Raw genomic sequence first — 19,875 nt, 5'->3', positions numbered from 1 at the left:
CACCATCTGGTTTCCAAACCTCAGAGAGTGTGGCAATACCGTTGTTCAAACGCTTGAGCTCAGATGATAACAGAGATAGGTGATCATCCTCTCTGAGAGATAGGACATTCTCGGCATCCAAACAAAGGGACCGCCTTCGGTTAACCCAAGGAGACCACCGTCTGGTGGATGACACCTCAGCAACACCCCGACACACATAACCCCAATCTAATGCGGGAAGGTGACCAGTGGTTTCCCTCCGATCATCAAAAAGTGGGGATCCCCGAGGATGTTCACATCACATTAATTTATAAAAGTTTATATTCACACCAGTTTACATCACAAATGTTCACATCAGAGGAGTTTAGAAAGTTTATATTCACACCAGTTTACATCACTAATGTTCACATCGCATGAGTTTAGAAAAGTTTATATTCACACCAGTTTACATCACTAATGTTCACATCACAGGAGTTTAGAAAAGTTTATATTCACACCAGTTTACATCACTAATGTTCACATCACAGGTGTTTGTAAAAGTTTATGTTCACACCAGATTACATCACTAATGTTCACATCACAGGAGTTTGTAAAAGTTTATAGTCATCCCAGTTTACATCACTAATATTCACATCGCAGGAGTTTAGAAATTTTATGTTCACACCAGTTTACATCACTAATGTTCACATCGCAGGAGTTTAGAAAAGTTTATGTTAACACCAGTTTACATCACTAATGTTCACATCACAGGAGTTTGTAAAAGTTTATGTTCACACCAGTTTACATCACTAATGTTCACATCACAGGAGTTTGTAAAAGTTTATAGTCATCCCAGTTTACATCACTAATGTTCACATCGCAGGAGTTTAGAAAAGTTTATGTTCACACCAGTTTACATCACTAATGTTCACATCACAGGAGTTTCGAAAAGTTTATATTCACACCAGTTTACATCACTAATGTTCACATCACAGGTGTTTGTAAAAGTTTATGTTCACACCAGATTACATCACTAATGTTCACATCACAGGAGTTTGTAAAAGTTTATAGTCATCCCAGTTTACATCACTAATGTTCACATCGCAGGAGTTTATAAAAGTTTATGTTCACACCAGTTTACATCACTAATGTTCACATCACAGGAGTTTGTAAGTTTATGTTCACACCAGTTTACATCACTAATGTTCACATCACAGGAGTTTGTAAGAGTTTATAGTCATCCCAGTTTACATCACTAATGTTCACATCGCAGGAGTTTAGAAAAGTTTATGTTCACATCAGTTTACATCACTAATGTTCACATCACAGGAGTTTGTAAAAAAGTTTATGTTCACACCAGTTTACATCACTAATGTTCACATCACAGTAGTTTGTAAAAGTTTATAGTTATCCCAGTTTACATCACTAATGTTCACATCGCAGGAGTTTAGAAAAGTTTATGTGCACACCAATTTACATCACTAATGTTCACATCGCAGGAGTTTAGAAAAGTTTATGTTCACACCAGTTTACATCACTAATGTTCACATCGCAGGAGTTTGTTAAAGTTTATGTTCACACCAGTTTACATCACTAATGTTCACATCACAGGAGTTTGTAAAAGTTTATATTCACACCAGTTTACATCAGCAATATTCACAAACCACAGAACTGCAAAATCAGTGTAGTGGTGATGAAACAGCATCAAACTTGTGATGTTTTGTTTTTTCCACTGGTATATCTCTTTGAAGTCCATGAATCCTGACCAACAGTTTAAATTTAGCTCTGTGAAGGATCTACTCAACTGATCCTGGCCATGTAGCATTGATTTGCCCACCGGTGTTAACTTGGAGGAAAAACCTGGTGAATTTTGCTATTTGTGAACGCATTTTGAAATGGAGCACTTTCCAGTTGTATTTGCACAGATACTCGTGCAGCGACCCAGCTGCAAGATCAACCACCTGAGGATATGCATGGGGCCCCAGGGGGAGCCAGTCGGACACTTTGTGCGCCTCACACAGGGCGAGCTGTAATCAAAGATGGGGAATTATGGATGTGGCCTTTGCTGCCCTCCGTCTGTGTCCGTGAAACACAATAGCCATCAAACGCAGCCACTCTGTGAGATCATGGGAACTTGGTGCAAAGTGAAAGCACATAGAGCTATCAGGAAGGATGAGCAGATGGAGCAACGTTTCAATTTTATGTTTCAGATCATTTTTGAACAGGACAACAAAAATAAGATTTAAATAATTACTATTGATTTTAGTAATCACATTAAACAAGACAGTTGTCAATATGAGTGGATTACAGACAGACAAATATAGTTTCATTGTTTATAAGGCATTGCGATTTCTATGTTATTCTACAAATGCTCGAGTGTTCAGAAATGTTACATCTTACCTTGCTCATTGAAGTTGCACACATTGTTGAACCTTCTTTCCTCCTTGTGTATGTTCACCACTCCCCTCCCCCTCTAACCTTGAAATTTCCTGCAAACAAAATTGAAATTGAATCTTCAGTTTTTGAATTAACCTTTGAAAGGGAGCTCTCACGATAATTCTCATGTGCATTCTTCTCATTGCTTTGTCATTTCACACCAACCTACAATCATCTACATCAATTCACAATACAATCTACAATTTAACACACACCATCGGCGGCACACTCTAGAATGCTTTCCTCCAGAAATGAAGTCACCATTGTGGAATCTCCTTTGGAAATGACAAGGCATTCACTAACTTTGACGATGTACAGCAGATGGCGTGGTCTTGCTTGTTGAATCCGTAAACACTTACTGCCACCCAACTCTGCAGGAATTAAGCAGCCATGCTTCCACTCTTAGATTTGAAGTGAGCTGGCCCAAAACCAAGATACAGTCACTTGGAGGTGGAAAAAACTCTGAAGATAGCTGGAGATGTCAATGACTTGGTGGACACAGTGACTGAATTTGAATAAATTAGTGCTACAATAACCTCGACTGGAGACTCTATGCAAGAGATCCACCATCGTGCTGCCCTTGCCCAGTCAACCCGACCTCACTGTCTGCCATCTGGAAGTCTCCTGCAAACCAGTGACTGAAGCGGTAGCTATACAGAGCTCTGATAATCTCGCTTTTTAGATTTGTCTGTAAGAACAGGATACGCACCGAGTATAAACACATGCATTGATGGTTTTGACATGAGAACATTGAGACATCCTGAGAAACCCATGGTAGGGCCACATCAATAACCAAGCAGTCCACCAAACTGCACAGTAAACACAGCTTACAACAGCAATTGACTGCACACAACACCAATACTTTGGCCATCTCTGGCAACACCAAGATAGCGATACAACAGTATTGTTACGGATTTCAGAATCCGGTCTGATGAATGCATCCACACATCCAAGTCCTCAGACAGTTTACATTGACTCCCAACTCAATCCCCCCTCCAAACACCTCAACATCCCTCTCCCAAATCTCTGCCCTCCCATGTCTAACTCTGTGCCCCCCCCCCCTTCTTTAACGTTCCTGATCCCATTCATTAAGAACAATTTTAAAAGTAAATTTAAAAAACGCTTAATTCACAATCTTGCGAGATTTGATCATCTCAAGATTCTTCAGTAAAAATAGTGGATAGGGAATCTCAATGATAAAGAAAAATCATACAAGATCATCGGTAATGGAAAAAACAGAACATACAAATCGAAAGGCCTTTCTCGGAAAGACCTCGGACAAAGACCTTCCATAATGACATGGGTTTCACAGTCCCTGGGTGGAGTATTGTTATTTTCGGAATACAAAGTCTCAAGTGAAGGATTGTGAAGAAACTAGAATACAGAACAGGGGAGTGGTGAGGTGGCCGGGGGGGGGGGGGGGGGTTAAGATGTTTTTGTGGTTAAGTTTTTTTTTTTAGTTGAAGGGGTTTGATAACCTCTGCTTGCTTCCGAAGACATTCCATTTGTAGTGATTGTAAGGTTTTTGTAAATTCAGTATATGAGAATTAAAGTAGCTTGTATTTGTAAATAGGCTGAGTGTGTTTGTGTTTAGGTCCTTGGGATATTTTGGAGCTTACATAAAGTAGATTTTCAGTTACAATTGCAAGGGTTGGCAATAATTGTGATTATATTTCAGTGAGAAGGTCACTTGGAACATTATAAATACAGTACATCATTCCTTCAGGATGATCAGGTGGATCCCATGGACTGTGCTGAGATGCAGCTCACAACAGGATACTTGACGTAACAAGGAATGTTCGATATTAATCTGCATTTCATTAAATTTCAGAAAAATAATCGATATTTTTTCTGTTTTTTTTTAGCAGAACTATACCTTTGTACAATATTGAATTTGACAATTTCTCTGACATTTCTTACTTGGTTATAAAAAGTAATTTAAGTATTTTCATTGCTCTGTTATTTTATTTTTATACATTTTGTTTTACAAATTATTGTTCACGAATGATTGAAATAAAGCTACTTTAATTAAAAGTAAACCTCAGAATTATTGGGATGGAAAACAAAGCTTATGAGAGGAAACATAAGGCTGTTGTTGAATGAGAAGACTGTGATTAGCTTGCGTATCTTGCTACCAGTAGCAGCCGACAGCATGATAGTCTGAGACACAGGACAGAGCCTCTAGAGGAATACAAGGGATACGTTCTCCAGGGTGGTGTAAAAAGGGAAGTAGCTCAACTTGAGCAGCTGGTGGTGAGAGGTGGCATCTGACGCAGCTGACACCCATGGGTTCGACCCCATGGTCAACGCGGCAGGCCTCACCATTGAGATCAACCATGCATAAGTGCTTAATGGTAGAAGCCCAGTGGCAAATTGAATTAGTGAAAATTGTTGGAGCATATCTAATTGGTGAACACATTTGTTCCTTATGCTGGTATCTTTTCTTTCTGCTTCTAAGAGTACAAGGATCAGCATTTTTCACATGATTGACTTGTCATAAGCCTGATCTGTTTTGTCGTCCTCCGATTGGGGTGTTGGAGCTTCACCAGGATACCACGGCAGTTGTCGACTAGGAAGGATCTAAATCACAATGTTCAAACAGGGCATACTGGTACTCAAACTGTGAATTTGGAAATGATATAATTAATGTCACAAAGGCCCTCGTATTGTAGGTTTCCCCGATAAAGCAAATTTGGTGATAATATAGCTGAATAAATTTGCTTAAATTCATGATATTTTGGTGTTAATGTTTATTTCCCCTTATATGCTATATTCTACTGTTAATTGTGCTTCTTCAATCCATTTGAATAACTTGGTATTCCCATGGGCTTTTTCATCATCTCTGATTTTATTCTTCTGGATAATGAATAAAATATTTTCTGCATCATGTCAAAACAGTTACATTGATTTTTCAACACTGGCAAGGAATGCTTCCTTACTGACCGATCAATTTCCCCACATTTGTGATGTCGATGGCGTATTTTATTATGACTGGCAATCCCGACTTCCACCAGGTGGTGCTATACGATACACATTTACATTGAGAGAATAGGAGTTAACTGTTGGGTCTATTCATTTTTTATTTTTACCCATTGAATCCTTCTTGTGCACACCCAGAGCACAACCATCAGTTTTCAACTCATTTGGTCCCGCAGTTTAGGAGCGCATAGAAGTCAAACAAACACATAGACCCAGAAAATTACACAAACATACAAATAAACAAACAAACAAACAGACACTTCTCCAATTATATATAGAATGATTAAAAAAGAAACAGGATCACAATTTACACTTTGGGGGAATCTATTTAATATCTGCAGAAGTGGAAGAGATTGGGACTGCCCATACTCTCCCCATGAGCAGAAAAATAGGAGAAATTTTGATCCACATCCCTGCCTTTCTCACTTAATATGGATTAAGTACTCACTCGTCCGAACCTTCCACTCACCTATAGGAAGTACGCATTTGAACTTTGTCTACATAATATGTCACCACAATATCAAAGCATCCCTTCCAATTGTTAAAACTTCGAAGAATCAGTAAGCACTGTATTTATATCCAATAACAAAGTGCAATATGAGGTATGTTTAGATTTTATGTCAAAAATAAATTAGAAGGGCATTCTTCGACGTCAACAGATATACCCCCCCCCCACCCCACACCATTACATTATTATACATACTTGTACCAAGTTTGATTAAAATCCCTGAACCCAGATTCAAAAAATTAAATAAATCTGGCTGCCAGACCATGTGTCCGATCAAGTTGAAATTTAAAACATATATTCCCCATGACTACAAGATCATAACTTTGATGCTTCAAATCGATTAATGAAGTGGTTCAAGAGAAATAATTTTGTTAAAGATTTTGGTTCAACCCAATAATTATTAGTGAATATGCTGGTATCCCCAAGACTTGGGGAAATTGTTGGTGAAGTTTCCTTTCGATCTGTCAAACCATTATTGAGAAGAAGATTTTTGAAGATTTATTCTTCAAAAAGTCATGGCTGCCAAACTACGTGACCAATGACCTCACAGTTGGAGAACTTTTTGTTTCTCATGGATCGGCTATCATACCTGCACAGTTTCGCCTCGATTTGTTCAGCTGTTTCGGAGAAGATTTTTGAAAGTTCTTATGTTAAAAACAATATCGCTGCTGAATCACATGACCGATAATGTCATCAATTCTTTTCCCCCATACAATTTATCCCTCGATGACCCTTAACATTTTTCATACTGATCGGATAAATAATTTGATGCATGCAATTATGACGTCATAATGAAGTCACCAATGGCATTATCAAAAATCACACTTGTTTCTCATGAGGAGTACTTGGCATAGGCCAAATTAAAAAAAAAATTTTCATGGAGCAGTTTCAGAGATACAGAGGTCTTAAGTTTTTCCTTTTTTCCAACATGGCTGCCACACCAAATGACATATGATGTCATAATTGTCATTGAAACATTATACATGAGTAGTTGCACCGATGATTAAAATTTTATGTCAATAAGATAAGCGGTTGCTGAGAAAATAGAAAACGAGAAGGGCACTACTAGGTACAGCACATACCTCTGCCACGTAATGCCTGATTCACAAGAACATAACAGGCCCATTACATTTTTGAAATATCATGCCATATATCGCTTTTAGCCCTTTCTGTCAATGGCGAAAAATGACTTAAAAAGTTAAATAATTCTCGTATTCGGATTCGAATGTTCACCAAAATCGAATCAATTTGTCCTTGTCACACACCTCACCTGTCCAACAAGTTTCGTCCAAATCCGTCCACAACCTTTTTGAGATATCGTGTCATATGTCGTTATTATGCCTGGTGTTGACTTAATGGTTAGAGTGGTGGGCTTGAGATCGAAGGATCCTGAGTTCAAATCCCCCTTGGCTGTTGAATTCAAATCCCCTTTCGCTGTTGAATTCAAATCCCCCTTGGCCGTTGAATTCAAATCCCCCTTGGCTGTTGAATTCAAATCCCCCTTGGCCGTTGAATTCAAATCCCCCTTGGCCGTTGAATTCAAATCCCCCTTGGCCGTTGAATTCAAATCCCCCTTGGCCGTTGAATTCAAATCCCCCTTGGCCGTTGAATTCAAATCCCCCTTGGCCGTTGAATTCAAATCCCCCTTGGCCGTTGAATTCAAATCCCCCTTGGCCGTTGAATTCAAATCCCCTTTGGCCTCTGAATTCAAATCCCCCTTGGCTGTTGAATTCAAATCCCCCTTGGCTCTTGAATTCAAATCCCCCTTGGCTCTTGAATTCAAATCCCCCCTTGGCTCTTGAATTCAAACCCCCCTTGGCTGTTGAATTCAAACCCCCCTTGGCTGTTGAATTCAAATCCCCCTTGGCTGTTGAATTCAAATCCCCCTTGGCTGTTGAATTCAAATCCCCCTTGGCTGTTGAATTAACTTTAACTGTTGGGGCTTGCAAAGCGAACATAGAAAGGTGTGTTCAGTTCGATGAACAGGCCTTGCTCGACAGCCATTGCTACCATGTGCTCCTCTGACACAAACATAACAAACTTTTTTATTCATGTGAGAGGCAGCACGAATGTTATGTGATCCAACTGGCGGATTTGTTACCAATGGCGGAAAGTACATCGTTTAGTTCCACCTCACGAGGAGGGATGCAAACTAACCTGTGTTTACAAGTTAACGACTCAAACATCTCAATGCGGGAAAGTTCACCTGCTATTCTAACTCGAGAAGACAAGTTAGTAAACTTTACTGAGAGGAGAAGGTGTTTCACAAACACCAAGCTATCAATCAATGAACGTTTAATACATATAACATGGCCACAGTGAGCAAGAAAGAAACCTCCCCTGGCGGCCATACCAGGCCACTGGCTTAGGACTTTCTCAACACCGGATCATGCTCTCTCATTCTCTCTCTCATTCTCTCTCTCATTCTCTCTCTCGTTTACAAGATGGAGCAAAAGATGGAGAGAAAGCAAAACATACCAAAAGGTGACCGAAGAAAAACCACGTCGCAGAGCCCAAACACACCCGTACAGCCACGATGCTTCACCGGAACAGCGCTTCATGATTGCATGCACGTGAGTGAACAGCTGTGAATGAAAGAGAGAGGGAGAGAGGAGAGAAAAGAGAGAAGCTTGAGGTGTGGAGGTGAGGTTAGTAAAGTGAAAGATATGTTATGCTCAATGACCAAACACACACAAAAAATAAAACATGTCACAACAGCTGCACACACAATGATACAACAGAGTAAACTGCTGGCATATCTGTTATTTGTATTTTTTCGGCATATTTTTCTTTTCAGCATATTATGGCTGGCATATTTGTAAGGGTAACTGCTGGCATATCTGCAAAAGCTTTGATATCACAGTTCCAGAAAATTCATGGGAAAATTAACCAAAATTTGTCTGGTCGTTATTTGTCCCATTTTAACTGTCTATTTTCTCACCGACATGTTACTAGTTCAGTTTTGTTTCAAAATCGTGCTATTTTTGAGTTTTTGTCGACCTTGTCTTACCGGGTTCTTTGAGGCCTACCCACCCCTCCCCTCGAGGTGTACAATCGTTTATATTTGTATTCTCTTCATATTACCTTCAATTCCTATTTTCCCCACTTCCCCAACGTCCCCCATCCCTCCAAACTAAACACTCTGTTACTTGTCTTAAATTCAAAAACAACAACAAAAAAACTACCTTTCTCCCTGCACACCCACAAGTCCCGATCCTTCTTCTTCCTCCTCTTCTTCTTCTTCTTTTACCTTCTGCCAGTATAACATCTTTATTCTACTTGAGCTGACCCACTCTCACCATTACCTTCACGATTTCTTCCTACAACCTTCCATTCCTGAATCTTACATATTCTTCAAAAATACATCAAAAAATAATAATATCCCTTGCATCCTTTCTATCTATACACCTCCTGTAAACAAGTGTCTCTCGACTCTTCCTGATACTTTTCATCGACCCATCAGCTTCACTCTGCGTTTAACGTTCCAAATTCACCATACACCTCCACGATTTTACTTCAACCTTCCCCTTTCCGAATGTTATGCAATCCTCATTTAAAATAATTAAATTCACTTTTGACTATACACATCCCATAGCCACGTGATCTGTTTACACCCCCTGCGTTTACCAAATCAAAATTCACCATTCACCTCATGATTTTTTTCTACAAGCCTACCATTACCTGATCTGTTGAAAACTCTCTCAAAAATGATAATATTAATAACAATAATAATCGTAACAATAATAATAAAAAACGATCTCTTATAATGCTTCATCCTCCTCTGTCACACATGTAGTACTCATTACTGCAGTTGTTCTTAACCTTTTAACCACCATGCCCCCTCTCGTAGTTGGTCCTTGCCTCCACGCCTCCCCTCCCCCACTCAATCTTCAACCAAATGATTAAAAATCCCTCCTGAATTAAAAGGAAAAACTGAAAAAAAATGCTTGTTTTTAGTCTTTTTATTGAACAAAGAATTCTGTATAAGCAACACTCATGTCCACAGAATATTTAATGAAATTACATTTTATGAGATACTTGACATTGCTTCTTAGCTACCAGATCTTGAATGCGTGGTCAAATGCCAGAGAGAGCACAACGCAAGTCCCCTTCAACGTTCAGCTTGTTTCTGTACTTGGTCTTGACAGCAACGAGCGTGGAAAAATGCAGCTTCACAAAGATACGTTGATCCAAACATTGTCAGAATCCGAAGAGCTTGATGTGAGATCAAAGTGTAAACAGGAAGGTACGTGACCCAGAATGTCTCTAGATACAGTTTTTTGAAGTCTTCTTCAGCTGAGGAGTTGAACTTGAACTCAAGAAACTCTTCTTGCACTTCATCTGAAATATCAGCTACTTCACATTGAAATGGGTTCCTAATGAATTTCCAGGCTTCGCGCTTCTCATCTATATCCGGAAAGTATCTGATGAATTCTGCTTTCAATTCAGTCAGATGAGTAATTATTTGTTTATTTAACTCAGAATCAAGGTAACTGTGAATGAGAGCAGAATCCAATTTTGTAAAACTGGCTGTATTTCCATGCTGAATTTGACATTTCCAGAGGTCGAGTTTGGCCATGAAGGCTCGAATGACGTCATGGTACATTATTATGTCGATGTTTTCCTCTTTGAGTTTGAGGTTGATGGCATTCAGTGTTTCAAAGATGTCCACCAGGTAAGCTAGAGATAGCAAAAATCCTTCAGACTGGAACTTGTCATGGAGATCTGCTTTCTGCTGCGAATCTAGAAATGTTGCCACTTCTTGTCGTAGTTCATAATGCCGTCCAAGCATGTTTCCCTTCGAAAGCCATCGTACGTTTGTGTGGAAAAGCAAGGCTTGATGTTCAGAATCCATATCCACACACAGCTGTTTGAAGAGACGACTGTTTAAGCCTCCAGCTTTGATGAAGTTGACTACCTTGATAGGCAGGTACATGACATCCCTCATTTCAGCAGGTAGAGTTCTGGATGCTAAGGCTTCACGATGAAGGATGCAAATCTGTGAACAAAAATAAAATTTAATATTAAAATTAAAATATGATATAAATTTTAATATTAAATTTAAAGAAATGTTAAATTTTAAAATTAATTTTAATACAGAAAATGGTTGGCCGAGTCGTGAATAGAAAACGAAAATTATTAAAGGCGATACTTTTTTTTAAAAATGTTCATCACGATATTATGCAAACACTTGTTAAGAGAATTCCAAAATAATTCCAGAAATTCCTGGAATTTTTCTCCTGGCTTGCGCCCCCTCTGGAAATTACTCATGGCCCCCTATGAGGCCCCCTGGTTAAGAGCCAATGCATTACTGTCTCATTATTCACTACTCTTCTTCTATTTCAACAGACTGCTCTCAATTCGACCTTTCCCTCATACCTTGCTGAAAAAATCCAACTGTTACAGCGTTTCTTCTCTTCATTCTCGAAATTCGCCTTTATTGCATCCACCAAGAAGTGTCTTTAATCGAATTTCTACCCGAAAATAAAAAACCCGTTTGCTATGAATGTTCGCTTTCCATCAATTATTCTTTTTTTTTCAAACTTCAGTGCCAACTCACTCCTCTCACCCCTCCCTCTCAAAGCAACCATCTTCTCCCTCCAAGCTTCCCTCTCACCTTTTTCAAAAACTTCCCCCCCCCACCTTTCTCCCTCAACTGTCCTCACGCACCCTACTCCCACCATTCACCCCGCTCACTCACACGTCTCAAAGTTGCCCCCCCTCACATCCACAAAGCTGCCTCCTTCCCCTGCCCTCTCACGTTCATCTCATCACTCCACCTCCTCAAATCCTCAACTGCATTCTGCCCCCTCTCTTGCCCCCCCTCTTCCCCAGCACCCCAGAGCCTTTTCTCCTCCTCATCCGACCCTCCCCTAGCTATTTTGCAATCCCCCACACTCTTTCAACAACCCTCCTTACCTCCTCCCCTCCTCCCTTGTCCTACTCTCCCCCTCCCTCCCATCCCCTGCACCCAAAGCCTCCTCCCTCCCTCTTCATTAACAGTGTAGACCTCAAATATTGGAGGCCTTTGCTCAAAGCTTACAGATTTGTCCATCCAGGTTGCCACTGACAAAGCAGACATAATCTGCCTAACAGAAACTTTCCTCCCTCAAGACGACTCTGACTCCCAAGTATCTCTCCCTGGTTACTCCCTCCTCCAGTATGACAGATCTATGCCTCGTCCTGGTGGAGGAGTTGCTTTCTTTATCAAAGACTCTATACCTCACTCTCCATGCACTGCCCTCACTCCCCCACACCCCCAGGAATACCTCTGGCTACGGCTTCCCCTCCATTCCCACCACATGTTTATATGTGTACTGTACTGTCCACCAAACAGTGATGACTCCATTTATACCTCACTATCCGAAAACATGGATCAACTTCTATCTTCTCATCCAAACTCTCTTTTCCTCATTTGTGGTGACTGCAATTGTCATCATGCCAGTTGGCTCGGTGTGGGTACCTCTCTCACCCATCATGGCACTTCAGCAAAAGCTTTCTGCGACTCATTGGGACTGACTCAATCGGTCAATTTTCCGACCCAGATCTCAAACAATGGTACTCCATCTCTTCTGGATCTGATTGTGACAAATTTCCCTTACAATATCTGCTGCTCTTCCTCCACTCCAATCGGTTCTTCTGACCATGTCCTTGTCAAAATGGACATCTCTCTGGCTGTTATCAGAGAATCACCTCAGTGCCGTTGAATCTGGCATTTCACTCAAGCTGACTGGCAGGGTCTCCAAGCAGCCATCAAACTTCTAGACTGGTCTCCTATCGCTACTTTCTCCAACATCAACTCATCCTGGGAATTCTTTCAAAGAAACTTGCTCTCCCTCATGCACAGATTTATCCTAACTCGTCTTCAGCTGTCCTACCCTTCCTCCCTCCCATGGTTCACTGAAGCTTGTGGCGAGGCAGTTGTCCTGAAACATCTTGCCTTTGCCTCATGGAAAGCAACCCAACTGAGGATAATTTCATTTCCTTCCATAAAGCTCGGAACAAGTGTGTATCTACCCTCAGGAGAACCAGAAAACAACATCTTTCGAAGCTCACGTCTGAACTTTCAACTCTCTCTCTCTCCCTCCTCCAAATCCTGGTGGTGTCTAATCAAATCTATTTCTGGTGTGTGTTCCCAAAGTGGAGAGCTTCTTGTCAACCCTCGACTCAGATTCTGCAACCGGTCCAAACGGCATCAGCCCACGTGTCCTAAAAACCTGCTCCTCTGCTCTTGCTCACCCTCTCTGTTCTATTTACCCTCTGATTTGCTCAAGGTCCTCTGCCATCTGCTTGGAAATCAGCCACCATTACTGCTCTGCTTAAAAAGGTGCAAAAACAGATTCCTGCAACTACAGGCCAATCTGCCTTCTCCCAATCATCAGCAAGGTTATGGAATCCATCATCGCTTCAGATATAAAATCCTTCCTCTTCTCCAATGGCTTGATTTCCGATCATCAATTTGTTTTCAGACCAGGTCACTCTATCCTGGATATGCTGCTTCTGCTCTCCCAACAATGGATGGAGGTCCTCAATGCCAGACATGAAATCAGAGCCATGTCCTGAGACATATAGTGTGCTTTTGACAAAGTCTGGCACTCTGCCCTGCTCAACAACCTCTCTTCCTGTCATATTTACAGCCATCTGCACTCATGGCTCACAGACTTCCTCTCCTGTCGCAGCCAACGTGTGGCCCTAAATGGAGTTCTCTCATCCCCTCTTCCTGTCCAGGCTGGAGTTCCTCAAGGCAGCGTTCTGGGCCCTGTTCATCAATGCTGGTTGATGGTTTTCATCAATGATGTCTCCGACTCTGTGGAAAATCCTCTTTGTCTCTTTGCTGATGACTTCTCCCTCTGCCGTACTATCTGTCATCCCTCAGACCGGCAAGCAGCAGCTTCTGCACTCACTGCAGATCTCAGTAAAATCACAAACTAGTCCAACATGTGGATCATGTCTTTCAATCTGGACAAATGTCACACTCTCACTATGTCTCTCCAAAAGGACCGTTTGGAACCCCCCCCCCCCATCTACTTTCTCAACAATCCTCTTGAAGAAGTCCTTTCTTTCAAGCTTCTGGGTTTCACTGTCTGCCATGATCTTTCCTGGGAAAGCCACATTTCTAACCTGGCCTCCAATGCCAGTCGCCAACTGGGAATCCTCTGTCGTGCAAAGTCCTTTGTCGGCTCACCTGAGCTCCTGACCACATACAAAGAACAAGGCATTACTAACTGAGGTGTTCATACCAGTGATATTGGATTAAGCAATGCAGAAATCAAGAAATGACCAAATACCAAGACCTAAAAATGAAGTGAAAAGATCCTGGAAGCTGAAGAATGCTAAAATTGTACCAGTGATAGTTGGAGCTTCTGGGATGATGATGAAGAACCTCACAGAGATATGAAAAACCATCCCTGTGAATATTACAACAAACGATCTGCAGTTGGAAGCTGCCCAGGGCTCAGTGACAATCCTGAAGACAGCCCTCGGCACAAAACCTTGAGAACTGAAAACTTCACAGCTTGGTCCATAAATCGTGCATCTTACCGAAATATAGGTGGCTACTTTGAGCCTGCCCTGGGAGGACTCCATTGCACATTCTGAAACCCACATATGGGGTTTCAATCAACCAATCTGACAGAATCTGACAACCAAGGGGGGGGCAGATACCAATCAACGACTGACACACACACACACACACACACACACACACACACACACACACACACACGGAGGTGGATACTTTGAGACCTGGGGTGTGAGCATTTAAAACACGCAATCGACCTTGCAAAGGTCTGCCTGCATGCACGCATGCTCGTATATGCAGTAACCTTTGCACCCCTCTGGTCGGCTCACTCCAAATCTGAGTCATACATGCCACAGTCCCCTCAAGAGAGGGGGAGGGAGGGGTGGGAGAGAGAGAGACAGGGGTCGGGTTGTGAGGGAGAGAGAGGGTTGGGAGAGGGGTGAGAGAGGGGTGGGGGAAAGGGATTCCTGCAGGTGAGACGCCCAGTTCAATGTCCATCTGAGAGATGGCACACACATTGATGAATCACCCTGCCTGTGAAACATCAGAAGGACAGTTTACAGCTGGGTTGGGATTGAAACCCAGGCTCAACAGCTGAGAGTGAGCATGCATGCCTCCTCGCTTTCCTGCAGTGATGTGATGATTCATGACTTCATAATAACAACTGAAAACATTTTTTACTCATTGTGATCATATAATTTATTTTTCCTTCCTTCCTCCGGTATCGAACTGTGGTTTTGCCAGTGATTGAAGCGTAACGAATGCACACTAAGCGGCTTCACCAAGCACTCCACAAAACAGTTGAAGAAACTCTTAAAAACAAAACGTTTCATTTTAATTTCTTTTTATCTCTGCCGAAGTGATGGGTCATATAATGGAAGAATGTACAAAAAGGGTAATGTGGTATAAAATAAAATTTCACATTTTCAGTGAGCCAGCCGCCTGTTGCATTGCAGAACAAGACATCCCCATTGCCCAACACACACGAGTGGCCTCTGAACTTTGTTCAAGTTGATGGAAATACAGTAGCCTGGTGTTGGATTAATGGTTAGGGTAGTGGGCTTGGGATCCTTGGATCCTGAGTTCAAATCCCACTCAGCTGTTGAGTTAATACCAGGTGGGGTTGACTCTACCTGTCATCCTTCTGAGGTTGGTAAAATGAGTGCCAGCATACTGGTATTCTGTGTCGGACTAGTGACTCGTTCAAGATTGTGCCCAATAGCCACGGATACTGCTTAAGCAGCACCAATGCTCTGCACAGAGTATGGTCCCAATGGATGGATGGATATACAGTATTCAGTGACGGTGCAAATATTGTATTGCTTGCCAAGTGGCTGAAGCACTCCAATGAAACAGTTGATAAGAAATGGCTTGCTTGGCATGTGATTAGCAATCACCGAAATATCATATTAAACTTTTACCTTCAGGAGATGCCCGAAATGTCAAATATGTCCGAATTGGACAAATGAACACGTTTTTAGGAGTCCCAACTGCTGCTAAGTTCGATCTTGGAATTTAAATGTTGTAATTCTGCTTAGTTCAAGAGACTCTCACAGTTATCGCATGTGTGGAAATGAAATAAAGGCCCGAATGCTGGCGTTTCTGGGCGTTTATAAGCATTTCAATGTATCCAGCAATTCGTAGCTATGATGAACACACATTCGATAATGAGTGAGGAAAGTGAAGAAAAAAACTTTATCATTAAGAAATCGTTGTGGCCTGTTCCACATCAAGGCTTTGTTGAGCAGGCCAAAACAAATGCTGAATGAAGACCCAGTCAGATGAGTAATTATTTGTTTATTTAACTCAGAATCAAGGTAACTGTGAATGAGAGCAGAATCCAATTTTGTAAAACTGGCTGTATTTCCATCCTGAATTTGACATTTCCAGAGGTCGAGTTTGGCCATGAAGGCTTGAATGACGTCATGGTACATTATTATGTCGATGTTTTCCCCTTTGAGTTTGAGGTTGATGGCATTCATTGTTGATGGCAAGGAGAACCAGGTGGTGAAGGAGCACTTGAAAAGGGATATAATTAAATAAGGCTGTTAATTATCTTCAAAAGGGTTTTTTTTTAATGAATCCAAACACCCAATTTTCAGTCATGCACTTTTTGGCAGTTTCTGACGAAGCATGCAAAGTGCCAGGCTACAAGGTTTCATGATTGTGGATTTGTGGAGGAAACACACACACACACACACACACACACACACACACACACACACACACACACACACACACACACACACACACACACACACACACACATTTTTTCGTGTCGATAATTAGTTAAATTAAAAAATGATTTCCTTCAAAAACAACCACATAGTTTAAACAAAGTGTTTGTTTTTTTTTAACTAAAAACCATTTTACAGCACAACAATAAATCGAACATCTCCTGTGAGGCGTCACTGATTGGTGGTGATGGTGGTGGTCCTCCTGTTCACGGTGCTTCATGCCACTGAGCTGTTGAATGAAACGTTGAAAGACAGAAAACAAACATCGGGTACCTTATAAATGAGTGATGCCTACAAAGGCACTGCATGTTGTGCCGAGGCCGACAAAGAAACTTCGCATTAATCATTACACGAGGTGTGTGTGGAGGTTTCAGAGTTCATCTCGCTCCAACAATACATAGGCCTCAGTCTACGCTATATGTAATCGTATTTTTATGGGTCACCCACCTGCTTCTTCGTGTTTCCCTTGAGGTGCCACCATTTTTCCTTCACTTCTTCCACCGAGTGATAGTTGTCTCCGACACTGTTGACAGCAGCTGTGATTGACAACTTACATGGAAACTGACCCATATTTTGCGGGTTTGACCGGTTTTCTTTTTATAAACCCATAGACCCGTTGTAGTATCGTTAAAACCTGTATTGTATGGAAAGTACGAACAATTTCAAAAATGCAGTGTTGAGCTTCCATTCCACTCGCATGGATTCACACACAGCGTGACACATCTGTTGCGATATCTATCCGATTTTCAAGGTACTACTATAGTCTGACTCTATTGGCTGGGTGATGTAATGAGCTTCACCCAACCAACCAATTCCTTCAATCCTCATCAACACGCAATGTCACTTCATCTCATCTACAATTTGTCATCACCCCAAATCAATGGGTAGCCCCATTTGCTTTCAAATTCTTACTGTGATGTTTATCAGTACTTTTGAGTATTTTGAACAGTACCGTTTGATTGGGATTGCTTTCATTCATATACAGGGTGTCCACAAATTACCATTCCAAATTCAAACCATAATAAAAATAAAATGAATGAAAAGTGTCTGAGTAGATGCTTGTGAATGAATGAACATTTCTCAAAGTTTTATTGTCCTTGCACAGGAGGGACGCAAAGGGTTAGTATGGCATACAATAACCAGAGTGGTGTCAAAGCCATCCAATGCTCGCCTGTTTATAAATTTATCATTTTTAAAAGACTGGTGTAATAATATTTTTTATAAAGCATTGCAGTGAAGTCTGATCCAAATAATTTTAAAGCAATATATGTATTTGTATATTGGAATCAGTAAAAAAGTAGTCTGGTAGATAAAAACATTAGAAAGGAAATAACTTGCACCAAAAACTTTAACATTTTCACGCTCATGCTCACGCCGGGGGTATTGCTATAGCTCTCTGTTCTTCGAACAGTTGAGCTAACCAGAGAGTTGGTGTCAAAGCCACCCAATGCTCACCTGTTTATACATTTATCGTTTTTAAAAGACTAGTCTAATAATATTTTTTATGAAGCATTGCAGTGAAGTCTGATCCAAATAATTTTAAAGCAATATATGTATTTGTATATTGTAATCAGTAAACTAATACACATATTAAATGAATGGCAAGTGTCTAGTATAAACAGGCGAGCATTGGGTGGCTTTGACACCATCTGAGGTTGGAATTTTATAAACATTTAAAATCATTTGTTAATTTCAACTTCATTACACCAATAGTATACCCCAAAGGAACCTCCATGCCAAATATCAGCATCATAGTACACATATTAAATGAATGGCAAGCTTCTAAAAATAACTTTCACCAAAAACTTTAACGTTGATGTGCTACAAAAAAGTTAAGTTCAAAACAGGTCAAAAATTTAAATCATTTGAAATTATTTTTTATTTTCAACTTCACTACACCAATAGTATACCCCAAAGGAACCTCCATGCCAAATATCAGCATCCTAGTACACATATTAAATGAATGGCAAGCTTCAAAATAACTTGCACCAAAAACTTTAATGTTGATGTGCTACAAAAAAGTTAAGTTCAAAACAGGTCAAAAAATTTAAAACATTTGAAATTATTTTTTCATTTCAACTTCACTACATCAATAATATATCCCAAAGGAACCTCCATGCCAAATATCAGCATCCTAGTACACATATTAAATGAATGGCAAGCTTCTAAATAACTTGCACCAAAAACTTTAACATTTTCACGCTAATGCTGACGCTCGCGCTCACGCCGGGGGTATTGCTATCGCTCTCTGTTCTTCGAACAGGCGAGCTAAAAATGAACACTTTGAACTTTTCAATCAATTGACAACCAAGCAGGTGAAAACCAGCGGCATCCAACCGAAGGAACATTAAAATGCAATTTATTAAAACACACTGTTAATATGCACTAATATCAATCAGCAATAATGCAATCACAATTCAATCAATAATTCATTAGTAACTGTAAACTTGGACACAGGAAAGTACTTCAAAGCTTAACCAAAGTCACACATAGATATTTGAATGCAGTTTCAAATACTTAAACAACCCTTTACAAATGCAATTTTCCTTTTGATAAAGGCAACTTCACACTGACTTTTTAATTCAGCCACTTTTACCAGGATTTGTGCCGTGACTCAAAGTTAAAATCTTGAAGTGTCCGAATGTGCAATTAAACCTTTTGCCGTGTTGAATCATGCATGCAGATCTGAGAACATTTTGCCGTTTGAAAACAACCGTGTAGTTGAGGTGAGTATGAATATGAATGGTGATATAGAGACGAACCTTGCAGATGAGCAATCAGCTTTAAGTGTCGAGAGTGATTGAGCCCCACGGGAATTGTCAAGCAGAGTGATATCTCACCACTCCTCCAGCTGAACCACAAGAAGGCAGCCATACATCTGCCAGTGCATGGGATCAATGACCATGAGTGTAATACCCCTATTAATGGAATCATGCAATCTCAACATCAATCATCTTCAAAGCTCTGTTGACAATCCATCTTGATGTCATGATGCGAATGACGTATGCCGATGTCTGTCCACGAATCCTTTGTCCCACATTACATCTCATTTAAAGAATTGACTGAAACTCGAGGTTCTTTTGTCCCCAAACTATTAAATCATATCCTTAACACAAAACTTAACATTTCTATTCATATAGGATTTATATCGGATCCACTAATCCATAATATTGTGAAATCAGAACAAAGTTGTTAAATCAGGACAAAGTCGTAAAATCATGACAAAGTTGGAAAAT

At 40.6% G+C, this 19,875-nt stretch overlaps 2 long non-coding RNA genes across 3 annotated transcripts in view; one reads left to right on the top strand and one right to left on the bottom strand.

Moving 5' to 3' along the window:
- Positions 1-8,454, top strand: part of LOC147029281 (uncharacterized) — a 101,873-nt gene extending 93,419 nt beyond the window's left edge. The window contains exon 4 of the long non-coding RNA XR_015055849.1: positions 8,326-8,454. This is a non-coding gene — a long non-coding RNA (uncharacterized LOC147029281). The remainder of the gene's footprint in view (positions 1-8,325) is intronic.
- On the bottom strand, positions 1,229-17,591 carry LOC147029280 (uncharacterized). Of its 2 annotated transcripts, none has more exons than XR_015055847.1 (4): positions 17,087-17,591; positions 8,360-8,466; positions 2,359-2,447; positions 1,229-2,118 (listed from the first exon to the last, which is right to left on the bottom strand). It is a non-coding gene; the product is annotated as an uncharacterized LOC147029280 (long non-coding RNA). The 2 variants fall into 2 exon arrangements; XR_015055846.1 differs by lacking the exon at positions 17,087-17,591 and adding an exon at positions 9,067-9,804.
- Positions 17,592-19,875: the final 2,284 nt, after the last annotated feature.

Source organism: Eptatretus burgeri, chromosome 3 (genome assembly GCF_056783735.1).
Source record: "Eptatretus burgeri isolate ZD-2024b chromosome 3, Ebu_testis_v1, whole genome shotgun sequence".
Taxonomy (NCBI): domain Eukaryota; kingdom Metazoa; phylum Chordata; class Myxini; order Myxiniformes; family Myxinidae; genus Eptatretus; species Eptatretus burgeri.
The sequence above is the reverse complement of the archived record's forward strand: the minus strand, read 5'-3'. Positions and strand labels throughout refer to the sequence as shown.